The 14,108-nt window shown below is 42.4% G+C and overlaps 1 pseudogene; it reads right to left on the bottom strand.

Annotated features, from left to right (window-relative positions):
- Positions 1-12,145: 12,145 nt before the first annotated feature.
- LOC126485742 (5S ribosomal RNA) lies at positions 12,146-12,262 on the bottom strand (annotated as a pseudogene).
- Positions 12,263-14,108: the final 1,846 nt, after the last annotated feature.

Genomic DNA, 14,108 nt, shown 5'->3' with positions numbered 1-14,108 from the left:
CACTTCTGTTGTAACGGCGACCGGAAAGGTCGCGGGGTTGAAGTGACGGAAAATACGGCGGGACCCGCGGAGCGGTCTGCGAACAACATCACAACGGGAGATGACGGACATGACCAATGAAGGTCAGAACAAACAACAACAAGATCATAACAATGGAGTAACAAGAAAACATAACAACCACGTCTGCTCAGAACAAGAAACTAAATAAGGTTTCTAAGGGGAGGCGATATTTCCAAAGACGTACGCAAGGTTAGACTGGCTGGTTGAGCTTTTCCTTTTTTTTTTCCTTTATTGTGTTTCGATTCCCCCCGAAGGGGGCGGGCTGGCAGCATCTTAGTACGCCGCTCTTCAGCCTATAGAATTTGTTTTAAAAAGATGAAGATAAAAAATAATAAAAACAGGCGATAAAATCGGTGACTTAATTGGTAAAATGGCGGAAAATCGTGGAACTTAAAACATAAAACAAAAAGTTGATGACGCTAATAAAATACATAATAAGCAGACAGGAAAAAGAATAGACGTACAATTAAAAAAAACGTGGTGACAGTCTGGTTTCTGTTTGCAAGATATATATTTACACCCAGCGACAGCATGGTTTCTGTTCGCAACACTTTGGAAATACGAACAACACTGAACATTCACTTGAACACTGCACTAAAAAATTTTCACAAATACGATATACCACAGCCGAGGGCAGATGGGGGGGGGGGGGACCTGGACAGACGATGGGAAAGGAAAGGAGGGAAGGAGAGGAGAAAACGAATTGTGGGAAGGAGGAAAGAAGCCAATGGAGGATGAGGTCCTATAAGAGGGGGGGGGGGGCGCTGGGCAGACGTGATAGGGAGTGGGGAAAGGCAGAGGAGGGGAATGCCAAAGGACCTGGGGAGGGGGGAGAAGGAAGGCAGGGAGAGATTAGGTGGGGACAAAACAGGATGGAAGGGGGGAAGAGGGAGCCCAGGGAAAGGACAGGAAAGGAGGGGGGATGAGGATCAGGGTTGATAGGAGGGATAAATGGAGGGAGAGAGGGCACTATCCAGGAGGAGGAGTTGACAGAAGCCACCTTGGGAAAGGAGATGAAGAGTGTAGAGATGAAGGTTGGGGTAACACAACAGTAAAGGCGTGGCAGAGGGCGGGGATTGGAGAAGAGAGGGGCAACCAGGGGGTGAGGGGGATCAAGGCAACGGGAGGCGTAGCGTATGCGGATATGTTTGAGGAATAGGAGCAGATGGGGGAAGGAATGAGGTCGTAGAGGATCCGCGTGGGGGACGGGAGGCGTATACAGAAAGCGAGGTGGAGTGCATGGTGCTCGAGAATCTGGAGGGACTTATAGAATTTGGGGTGGTGGATATCTAGGTGGGAATGGCATAACAGAGGATGGGATGGATTAAGGATTTGTAAGTGTGGAGGATGGTAGAGGGTTGCAACCCCCATGTCCGGCCAGAGAGGAGTTTGAAGAGTCAGAGGCGGTTGAGGGCTTTGGATTGGATGGAGTGGAAATGAGGGATCCAGCTGAGGTGACGGTCGATGGTGAGGCCAAGGTAGGTGAGGGTGAGGGCTGGCTGAGCGAGAGGCAGGCGCTTAAGTACTCTATCGGGGATGCCGCTATTGGGGACTGGAAGTACATGTTCCACTGTGGTGGCCTCACTCTAAATGCGGGCCAGGAGACGCACGGAGCCACAGCTTACGGCACAATCATGCACAGACCTCTATGGGTCTTCGACGTCCACGACGTTTGGCAGGGATTCAAATTCCGAGGCGCGCCATACAAGAATTTCTTTTATTATTTTAACAGCCATTAAAAATCTGTAACTTAAAAAGTTTTCAATCCTTAGCAGAAATTTTAGTGTAGATTATGGATGGTGAATACTTTGAAAATTGACTCATGTATTAGATGAGAAGTTATCATGGAAGAAATGCAGCTTCAAGGTTTGAAAATTCATTGTTCACTAAGTTACCTTCAACTATCACATTGAGGAAACAAAAGAAAATCACACTAAAACAGCTATAGATAGTAGTCTTGCATGCTCAATAATGCAATACAATTGAAGGAAGAATGGCTGTAAATTTGAAGCATTGAACTCAGCCTAACTGTTATGACAGCCCTGTCCCATGACACAGAAGCATGAGAAATGCATGTCAAAATAAAACTGACAGTCAGAAAACTAGCAGTGACAAACAAATGGATGAAGTGGGCATGGAATGTGAAAATGACAAACACATACCATAACTCGGCAACAAAAAAAATTTATTATGTTGAAATCTTCATGTAAGTAACTAAAGGAAGTAACATTTTTTGGGCCAGATTTTGAAACTTGCATGTTTTGAGCATAGATAATTGAATATATCCTCTTAATCTAACCTTAAAAAGCGTTGTCTATGCATTTCCGAATACCTACACATAATTTCTGAAAGAAAAATATTAAAAATGAACTTGTGATCATATTATAAAGTAAAATAAAAGTATTGTGACCTTTTCATAGGTTTCGTTGGTAAGGATTCCATACTTCATTAGTAACTGTTGTTCCTGTTACACAAAGCATTGGAATACACTACTGAACATCAAAACTAGTTTTATAGCCCACATTGGTAACATTCTATTGATTCTACTGATTTTATTACCAATAAAAATCCCATTTGTCGTTAATAACTACTTTTACAAAATGGTTACAAATCTCAATCATAGAAGGAACCAAATTAGATAAACAATAATTTTAAAAAATTTTAGAAGAGTATATTCACTCATAAAATCACAAATTGTCATAAACGGACGTTGAATCCATCAGGTTCTTATCTAGTTCCAAGTCTGTGTCACCCACAAGTATCAGCAGTGAAAAGGCACTATTGACGGTAGTAGCCCAATACTCTAGGGCTTTATCATAACACTTCAAAATAAAACGCCTGTGACATTTACTCCAGCTGACATTTAGTATGGCACATATATGCCTAGTGATGTGAACTGACTGACTAAGATGTGCATGCACTGGTGATAAGTAAACTATGTTAGCTGTCACCTACTGCACACGCGAGTATGTGTATAGCTGCACTGAGCATACAATGCGTGATTCGACAAATAAAATGGTTAACAGCTGACAATAAAACAGAATAAAAGTAATTGAAACTGGAAAAGGCTGGAGATGAACTATAAATGCCATATGGTATGTAAAAAACAAGGAGGCTAAAGAAAAGAGTGCTAATTTTGTGCATGTGAATGCATAAAGCAGCATGAGAAGAACTTATAAATAAATATGGGAATGTGCCACATAACAGATTATTAAGCTACTGCACTACATATGATTTGTTCACATTATGTAAGAAACACATAAATATGTGGACCCACATAACTAAAATAAAGCATATAACTAACATAAAAGAAAAGATACTAATAAGAAGGAATGTAACAGATTAAAATGCAAGCAAAGTGGTGGGAAAGGAGGTTTGGTAATTATAGCATATGAAGTAACAATGTGGGAAACTAATGTGAGTAACATAGTATACCACATAAACAAATTAAAAGTGACTGGAACTGTGATTCTGTAGGAAGCAAAGAAAATACATTGTAAATCGTTAGACCAATAAAAAAAGACAAAGATCCATAAAACAGTATTGACCAGTATGTACATAACTTGACAAAAAAGATACTTTGTGAAGATACCAGAATTTTAAAAAAATATGTTAAAAAAGAGGGGAATCTGAAAGGGAGGAGCGGAACCTAGGAGGTGCATGAAGTATGATTTATTAAAAGGTGGAAACTAGCTATGCAAGACAAAAAATGAAACGTGGAATTGCAAAATTGAAAGTAGGCTTCATAAATGGAAATAGAACTCTGAGGAAAACACAGAGGCCAACAGTGAGTGGTAACGTATACTTGCGAGGTGGAGCTGGAGCTATTGCCGTCATTGTTCGCTAAGTGTCTGACATTTTCAAGTTCTTTCCATAAATCTAATCTCTACTCTTTTACCTCTTTGTGCAGAATTATGTTATCCCCTAAATTGGTAGTAGAATGATTAGTAATAAGTAAATGTTCTGCAAAGATTGAATTATGTACATTACCGCCTTTCTTTCACAATACATGTTCTTTCTATCTCACTTTCATTCCTCTATCTGTCTGTCCTATATAATAACTCGGAGAGTTATTGTAAATCATTGTGTAGGTGCTCGAATTTGAGAAGGAATCGTCAACAGTTTTCAAAGAGTGCACAAGATTTTTCTTTATGTTATTATTAGTAGAAAACGTTACATTACAATTATATTTGTTCACCAAAGGGCGTTTTATCCTGTAGAACATATTTCCTAAAAACTGGATGGAAACAAAGTTATTGTTTTCGTCTCCTTTGTATGCATTTGTAGGGTAAAGATAAACGTTTTCAGTGATTTTGGTATTGAGGATACCATCTATTAAATCTTGCTTGAATTCATTATCAATAGCAATCAGTTTTAACATATTGCTTTCGTTTTGCAGTTTAGAAAGTGGAAGAGGCGTCGTTATAGCACGGTTAATAGCGGAATGGAACAATGCTAATTTGTGTGCTTATGGGTGAAGGGAATCAGTGGGGATAGTGAATAATTTTGTCATCTACATAACGAGCATAAAATTGTGCTTCACGATTCCGAGTTGGAATTAAAGAAAGCACATTCTAGAGACTTAACGAAAATGTCAGCCAGGACTCCAGAAAGAGAGCTACTCATCACTGTGTCTTATGATTGTGTTAAAACGTACCAATTGAGGCGCTGAGAACCGTAATGACCTAAAACACATCATCGTCGACTGTGAGATTGTAGCATTCGTTCATGCTTCTGACATCCGTTGATCTTATGGTGGGTCAGGTTTATCTGTGCTGTAGGTGCACACTGTGTGCATGAGCATTCACAAAAGCTGTCTCAATGGTTTCTCTGATATTCACTTAATTGTTAGCTCGAAGATAGTGTAACTAATTTAGTTTTCTGTATCATAATAAATTTTTCTGGGTAATGATGAGGGTCAACTCTGTAGCTACGTTTGTACAGATACATGCTATATCAAACGAGATCAGCCTGGTATTAGGTGCTCATTTTAATATTTTTATTTCATTTATCAAGTCAGCACTATTTTTAACTGAGAAGTTACATTAGAAAAAGAATGAGTCTTTGATTTTGTAATGAATATGCCTAGCTCTTATGTGGTGTGCACTCCATACACCGTTAAGTAATAGATGGATGGTATGGTTTCTTATGAGACTTATTAGAACTGGAGGCTTAGGGTTCACATTCACGAGACATTTCGGTTGAAATATCTCGAACTAGCTTTCAGTATTAGCTAAACGCTGATGAGTTTCTTTTTGCAAGTCAGCTGTAGGATCAGTCTTACCTCGATGACGTCATTATCCTCAAAAACCTTACAATTTTCTTTATATATTCTTGCAATAACAACAGTGCTGCCTTTATCACGTTTTACTATTAGACAGTCATTTACTTTCAATTTGCGATTGATCACTTTCTGCTCATTGGTGCAAGAGTTAACCTTTAATGAGGTTTCCTTTTCTATCACATTATTACAATCATGTTCAGTCTTGACTTGTTTGACTTCATCAAACTTGAGCGAGTGCAAAACAATTTTGAGATCAACTGAAAAATCGTCAGCAACAGACAAATTATTGAGCCTGTGGCCTACATTGTACGTGAAGCCTTATGTAAACTTTCACTTTCATCTTGCGTAAAAGACATTTCAATTTCATTTAGTCCTCTACCATAGCTGCTACTATGGATGTTCTACTATTATTAACCAGTGTCTCACTTTTAAATTTCGTTATTCTCTTTTCGTGTCTTGCTGTATTTTCACTTCTGTAGTTGTAGAGCTAGTCATTGGTAGTATTGCAGATGACACGAATTGGATAACTGAACTGATAAAGTGCTTTTCTTAAAAAAGATATAGTCTGTATGCTTCTATATTCAAATTATCTTGACACTTCCTGGCAGATTAAAAGTGGGTGCTGGACCGAGACTCGAACTCGGGACCTTTGCCTTTCGCGGGCAATTGCTCTACCATCTGAGCTACCCAAGCACGACTTACACCCCGTCGTCACTACTTTACATCTGCCAGTACCTCGTCTCCTACCTTCCAAACTTCACTGAAGCTCTCCTGCGAGCCATGCAGCCTGCGAGCACTCCTGGAAGAAAGGCGTTGCGTACATAGTTCCGCGTAGTCAGCGCGTACACAACTTTCCCAATAGAGCGCGCCCCGCTAAGCACAACAGCGCAGGCGCAGCGCTCGTCCGTCTCCGCACTACGAGATGCCGCTGTCTTAGAGACGGGCCAAATTCTGCTTCCGCCGATCCGCGTATTAATATGTAACGCAGCCAATGAGATTGCTGCTAACGAAGAACCTTTTCTCCTCGCGGATCACACTCGCGCAGTGATACCTAAACGCGCGAGGTATTATAACGAGTGTACAGACCAACGATTAGTCAGTCTCAGGATTCGAACCTGCGAACGCAGCGGTCGCGCGGTTCCAGACTGTATCGCCTAGAACCGCTCGGCCACACGGGCCGGCCTGAAAATCTTATTTTACACTACAGACCGCATTTTTCGTTAACAAAACTATTGCATGTGCTTCAGCATTGGGTTTCCAGAACCCTTCTGACGATAACAGGGACACTTTCCAGGACATTTCCCCATGCTACGTCAATTTGTGAACACTGTTTTCTTTTCACACCGGATTTTACGTGCGTGCTCGTACAGGGTACACAAAAACCTCGTTTTGGCGTGTCTCTCGATAACGGATCAAGATTTTTTAAAACGGGAAGATAGTACTTCTGAATAAATGTTAGAGTAGATAGCGTTAAAATTTAAGCAATTTTCTGCGGTTATTCATTATTCAGATTTCACCACACATCGAATATTTCTTTCGTATTTTACGTGTGCAGGTGGCGTACTTTGAACCCTGTATCTCGGAAACGGATAAAGGTATCAAGAACATTTACACTGCCAAGTGGGGTACAGTGAACAAGATCGCCGACTCTGTGGCTCTTACTGATTGGCTGTTTCGATTTAAGTCTGGTAATATACTGTGCGTATGTGTGCTGTGTATGTGTGTGTGTGTGTGTGTGTGTGTGTGTGTGTGTGAGAGAGAGAGAGAGAGAGAGAGAGAGAGAGAGAGTTTCCTGTTGAGGCAGTATGGGTTTTAAAGGCTACTAAAATACTGTGTGCTGTGACTGGAGGAGAAGAGAGTGGAACAGAGTAGGGAGAGAAGGAGATGCATGGATCAGGAGAGGGAAAGGATAGGGAAAGGGGAGTGAAGAGGGGAGGGGGTTGAAGTCTGTGTGAATATCCATTAGTAAACGGGGAGAAAGATCTCCTGAATAAAATGCTTGGGGAAGAAGAGGGATTACAAGCCTACTACAATCGCCTACAGCAGCAACTACGTCTGGTTTTTGATTTAGTGCCCACACAAACAGAGAAAACGAGAACGGCGATGGATAGATGTAGGAGGAAGAGTGTTACTGTTTCTACAGCAGTTGACACCGACAATATGAGGTGGATGAACGACAAGTCAGGTCATGTGCAAGAAGAGGTACAGAGCAATTGAATACAGACTGAATGGCAGACAATCCTGTTGGCAAATTAGGAAAGGGAGAATTGAATAATTACAAGGGCTACCTGCATAGGTGACACGCTACATGAAGAGGGTGAATGATACGATGAATGGAGATTTGTGTGCAATACAGTATCGACTAGACTAGTTACACATGCAGTTTACCCTGGTGAGACTTTTGCACATCGTTCTGGTAGTATGAGTGATGCTCGAATAGAAACAGCAGAGTTATAGGTAGCCAAACATCACGTAGTACAAGAGAAGCCAATTTCATCCTTGCTGTTGCCAAGACAATTCCGTCGGGTCTATACCAAGCACAGGCTGAGCTACCAGCCATGCTGGAAGTAGTTGTGCCTGACGAAGAAATACCTTGTCACTGTGACAGCATCTTGCTGCAGCTAAGATAATTGTCAGCAACCCACGTTTACATACCAATATGATTATCTGTAGGAGGTATTAGTGACAGATGCAAATGCCATATGACACATTTATAGCAAGTAAAATTAGGGTCCTTAGGAATATTTTTACGTGTTGGAACAAAGAGGAGTGAGCTAGGTACACCGCTTAAGGAGAAACACCCACTGTTGACAGCTGGGTCAATGCCAGGGGGAGCAGGTTACAGTATGCTCACCCTTGTTGATCAAAACTGTCATGGAGATATGTGAGATTCAACTATTTCTTAGACAAAAAAAAAACATGGGAGGATGCCCGTGAGACATCCTTACAACCAACCCATATGTATAGAAAGTAGGTACACACTGGATGTATTTAGCATGTGACTCAGTCGTATCTGTCACCACATGATACTATCAGAGATATTGAAAGAGAACACAAGGAATGGCATTACAAAACCGCAATGTACTGCTTCGCGACTCAGTACTTGTGAGTGCTTTTGTCGGCTACTAGCAACAATAGCAGGGAGTATGGCTCTGAATCTGAAGTAACCTACGCAATAGTCGTTTCAAAATATTACCAACACAAAAACTAACCTATCTTGGCATCAATATGCTTATTTCTCTTGTCAGGCTAATAGCTGTATATCATTAGTCCATCCATACAGAACAGACGATCCGGTACATTCAGCACCACCACAGCCAGATCAGGATAATGGGAATTTCGTCCTCGGCAACTTCCTTAATCTTGATCGTCTTTCGTGTGTACAATGTCTATCATCAGCAGAGACGCACCAGCTCATTTAATTTTCCGGTCCATTGCATACCAACCAAATGGATCGACGACAATGTCTCAACACAGTGGGTGAACTATTTTCTATTCACCCTGTGACGGATAATGTAAAGAAAAAAAGCAAATTATGTACGAGAGAGTAAGGAGTGTGAAACAGAATGCACTATGGTTGCAATTAAAGAATGTGCATCTGGGAGCACCATGTCGTTGTAGCAAGTTCACAGATTCAGCTGCAAAATGAAATTTGGAGGACCAATTTCTCCACAGGGGGCAGGAATTCTGATGGTATCAATCTGAGGCAAGTCTTCACAGCTACCCAAGGCGAACACAGGCCAGCCTCATACGAATTTCTGCAGGTGGGCACTAAAGTAATGTTAGTGTAGCGATGTTGCAATCCAGCAGCCTGTTGTAGAGGTGAACCTGGGTACCACGTCTTGTAGCACAGCTCTACACTTCCACAGACAGCTCTGTGACAGCAAGTGGACGTACGTCGTGTTACAGGCAACCGGAGGTAGTATAAATGCGCCTTGTTCAGCCACTAGTGGCATTTGGCCCCCGACTCCTAAATGTAACTCTCTCTCTCTGGCGCTACGACGGTCTCTGTGCCAGTCGTTAGTCGTACATTTGGCCAAAGAGCTACTCCAGCATCAGGTACCAACATCAGCCAGATGAAGGCACTCGCCTACAAGTCATCAGCTAGACTGGAAGGTCCGAAAGTTCGAGCTGATACTGCCGACTCGAGACACTCCCAGGGTATCGTCATATGTCACTAAAGCCAGCCAACAAGTGTTCTACCTTCAACACGGACCGTTTGCATGCTCTTTCACTCTGTCTGTGGCTGCTTGCAGCATACATGAATCTGGCTCTAAGCTCGGGGGCTGCAGAGCTATCTCCAGCCTTCGGTCAGCGTGGAGACTCGAGTAGCCAGCCGTGGATATGATGTGCCAGTACTCCACTTTAATGGCGTACCCATACGTCAGCCTCTAGCCGTACCTGGATCTTGCGAGCAAACATTGGCGTCCTGTATGGAAGCATCGACTAAAAAAGAATGTTGACATTGAGTAACTATTCATAACTTCGCACTCACAACAGTACTAGAAGATACCGTCCTACAGATCCCTAACAAGCAGTTCTGGGACAGAAGTGTCTGTTGTGCAAGTAGTTTTCTCGCTGTTAGCTTGACATTCCTGACACCATTAGAAAATGAAGGAGCCTTGCACATACGCCATAGGTGAAATGTCGAGCCTGGACACGCTTCTGCTGCGACCAAGGAGAGTACACCACTGCTGACGTACAGACTATGGTACAAGGAAAGAAAGAACAGAAATCAGACTCCGCTGTTTTTGAAATGTGAACAGGCCACCCATAATTTGTCGAAAATAGTACCTAGGGAAGTGATAGATTACTTTGTGAGGTGTGGACTCCTTCGTGTAATGTAACAGTGAAGTTGTATAGCTTTAGTGTCACCGAGCTGAAAACAGATTGCTTCCTACTGACTGAAGGCGCTATCTGTTCACAAATACATGTGATCTGGCATTGGCATGTTCTGCAGCGGAACGATAATCCATGATAGAACGATAGTAAGGTAGGAATGGTGCCCAAGTATTCAAACATTCCGCCGTATTTTCTGGAAGCCTGGACTAGCGTCTGAACAACGAAATCAGAGCCTTCTGTTCTCAGGCGGCAGAAATAAATATTCAGTATCCTATATCCAAAAATAACGACCAGTGCCCCCTTCTTACTTTAGCAATGTTTGAGTTCTGATGCCAGTAATGTGTTACAAGCTAACGTATTGGGGTGTTCCATTTGACTGGCATTTCCTTAGACATGGCCCCACAGTCATTAGCTGGAATAGATACCAGGGAAAACATTAGACAATGCCCAAAGGCCAATACCTTGAATATGCTGAAGCTGGGGGATGTACGGACAAGCACTATTTATCTAATCAAAGTTTTTTGTGCCTTTAAAATTTTACAGCTTTGTTAACATAATTTTAAAACAATAAGTGAACATTCGTTATCATGAACAACAAGATCTTCAATATACAATCATCAAAAAAAGTTTTGCATCACCTCGGTACTGAGAGTTCTGGAACCTATACAGAAAATTGGAATAGAGATCAACATAAACATCATATGAAAACTACACATTGCATGTTGTCCCATCATACAGCGAGTCCTTCAGAGTTGGTGGTCCAGATTGCTGTACACACTGGTACCTCTAATACCCAGTAGCACATCCTCGCCGGCCAGTGTGGCCGTGCAGTTCTAGGCGCTTCAGTCTGGAACCACGTGACCGCTACGGTCCCAGGTTCGAATCCTGCCTCGGACATGGATGTGTGTGATGTCCTTAGGTTAGTTAGGTTTAAGTAGTTCTAAGTTCTAGGGGACTGATGACCACAGATGGTAAGTCCCATAGTGCTCAGAGCACATCCTGTTGCATTGATGCATGCCTGTATTCGTCACGGCATTCTATCCACAAATTCATCAATGCACTTTTGCTTCAGATTGTCCCACTCCTAAATGGCGATTCGGCATAGATCCTACAGAGTGGTTGGTGGGTCACGTCATCCATAAACAGCCCTTTTCGACCTATCCAGGCATGTTCGATAGGGTTCATATCTGGAGAACATGCTGACCACTCTAGTCTAGTGATGCCATTATCCTGAAGCAAGTCATTCACAAGATGTGCTCGATGGGGCGCGAACTGTCGTCCATGAAGGCGAATATCTCTTCAATACGCTGTCAATATGGTTGCACTATCGGTCAGAGGATGGCATTCACGTACCGTACAGCCATTATGGCCCGTTCCATGACCACCAGTGGCATAAGTCGGCCCACATACTGCCACCTCAAAACAGACAGGAACCTCCACCTTGCTGCACTCGCTGGACAGTGTGTCTAAGGCGTTCAGTCTGACTGGGTTGCCTCCAAACACGTTTCCAACGATTGTCTGGTTGGAAGGCATATACGGCACTCACCAGTGAAGAGAACATGATGCCAATCCTGAGCGGTCCATTCAGAATGTGGTCAACATAGCTGCAGGAACTTCCCAATTCAAATACCCTCCCCAACACAAACTCCAATTCACATCTTCCCTTATATTATCACTATTACTAGGGCTCTCCTACATTGGAATAGTACCCCAGTATTGGATGTAATAAGGAAGTGCTGTACTACATGTGTTCATATGCACTCCGTCTTCAGGCCACAAGTGGCCCATCGGGACCATCCGACTGCCGTTTCATCCTCAGTTGAGGAGGCGGATAGGAGGGGCGTGTGGTCAGCACACATCTCTCCCGGTCGTTATGATGGTTTTCTACGACCGGAGCCGCTACTATTCGGTCGAGTAGCTCCTCAATTGGCATCACGAGGCTGAGTGCACCCCGAAAAATGGCAACAGCTCATGGCGGCTGGATGGTCACCCATCCAAGTGCCGGCCACGCCCGACAGCGCTTAACTTCGGTGATCTCACGGGAACCGGTGTATCCACTGCGGCAAGGCCGTTGCCACATGTGTTCATACAGATCTTAAATTAAATGTTCCCCGAGACATTCCTGTACCGTGCTGCATGGTGTCGTGGTTGCAAAGAAGGACCTCACCATGGACATTGGGACATCAGGAGCAAAGCTGCGTATCCTGCAACCTATTGCACACATTTGAGTCATAACACAACGTCCTGTGGCTGCAAGCATTATTCAACATGTTGGCGTTGTTGTCAGAGTTCCTTTGAGCCATAATCCGTAGGTAACAGTCATCCACTGGAGGTGTAGCCCTTTGGAAGCCTGAGTGAGGCCTGTCATCGACAGGTCCGGTCTTCCTGTATCTTCTCCATGTCTGAACAACATCGCTTTCGTACCTTCTTCCTGATGGTATGACTGGAACTGGTCGGTGTTGGAGCCCCTCCGTCTAATAGGCGCTACTCATGCTTGGTTGTTTACATCTTTGGGAGGGTTTAGCGACATCTCTGAACAGTCAAAGGGACGGTGTCTATGATAAAATATCCACAATCAATGTCTGTCTTCAGGAGTTCTGGGAACTGGGGTGATGCAAAAACGTTTTCTGATGTCTGTAGTTCTTAATGAAAGTTGCTGAAGTATTATTTAATGAACAGTGTCTTGAATAATAAGAGAACAAAGAACAACTCTCAGAATCAATTTACAATTTTTAAAACTCAAAACCTCTTTTTAAGCAGAGGACATAATACAAATAACATAATGCAAGGTCAAAAAAATGATTCTAAAGCCACATGGCAATACCAAACTTTTCGCAGATATCACCTATGATCTCTAAAGGCAATAAAATATTGAATACAAAATTTTAATTAAAACAACAACTTAAATGCAATAAAATCTGATTACTATCAACCTACACTAAAACCCCGTAGCCTCTATGATGGTCACTGTATCACAAAATATTTCCCCTCTTTTCAAACACTTGGCACCACAACCCTAACTACATGTGAAGCAACTATACCAAATGAATCATGACAAATACTTAAGTATAGTTGTTATAATTAACCAGGTAAGCAAACTTTTTGCTTCTAAAATAAATAAAAGAAACTCACAAATCAACTCTTAAGTTCAGTGGCTACATCTGTTAAAAAATAATATACAAGACATACGTTTCGATTTAGTCGTAGTCATGCACTGTTGTGCGCCATGCTGTCTTTAAGGTTCACATGCGGTATGGGAAAATTTTTTCACGATGTACAAATCGTTAACAGGGCGCAACCAACTTACACAAATAGCATACTGGAATTATATGTCAATATGAATGCGGCTCGCAAATCTTAAAACAGGCGAGGGGAGTATATGCGGTACTACTGAACTCTTCGGCTATACCGCATTGCACCGAACAGCAATATGGTGGCTATACAAGAGACAAAACTACAACTGTTGCAAGGCAACCTCAAAAAGGCAGTACTGAAATATTTTAGGCTTTAAACTCTTGAGAGGGCCGCACCAAACTACAGAATAACGTCCCAAGCTAAGTTATGAAAATACTATCAGCAAGTAGAACCGTAAAATACCATAAGAACTGAAATGCAATTAACACGATTCATAAGTATCCAAATGAAAAGCTCCACAGTCAACCTTTCCATTACTACAAACACTTAACAGTACCTCCAAAGTTCACTCATGGGCACCACCAGAGTGTCAAGTCACTCATTATAACTAATAGATAACAGAGTACAACACGCTGGGGGCCGACTTAGGTTTCTTAATAAGACAAGCAGTCCCTCACTTGGATCCATCTTCGATCCAAAGCCGTCATTAACTTTAAAACAGCTAAACAGATGACAATGCTGATGTCAACGCTCTCCTCCAAAGCAGCGCTCTAACTGGAAACTGCCT

This window comes from Schistocerca serialis, chromosome 6 (genome assembly GCF_023864345.2).
Source record: "Schistocerca serialis cubense isolate TAMUIC-IGC-003099 chromosome 6, iqSchSeri2.2, whole genome shotgun sequence".
NCBI classification, from domain to species: domain Eukaryota; kingdom Metazoa; phylum Arthropoda; class Insecta; order Orthoptera; family Acrididae; genus Schistocerca; species Schistocerca serialis.
The sequence above is the reverse complement of the archived record's forward strand: the minus strand, read 5'-3'. Positions and strand labels throughout refer to the sequence as shown.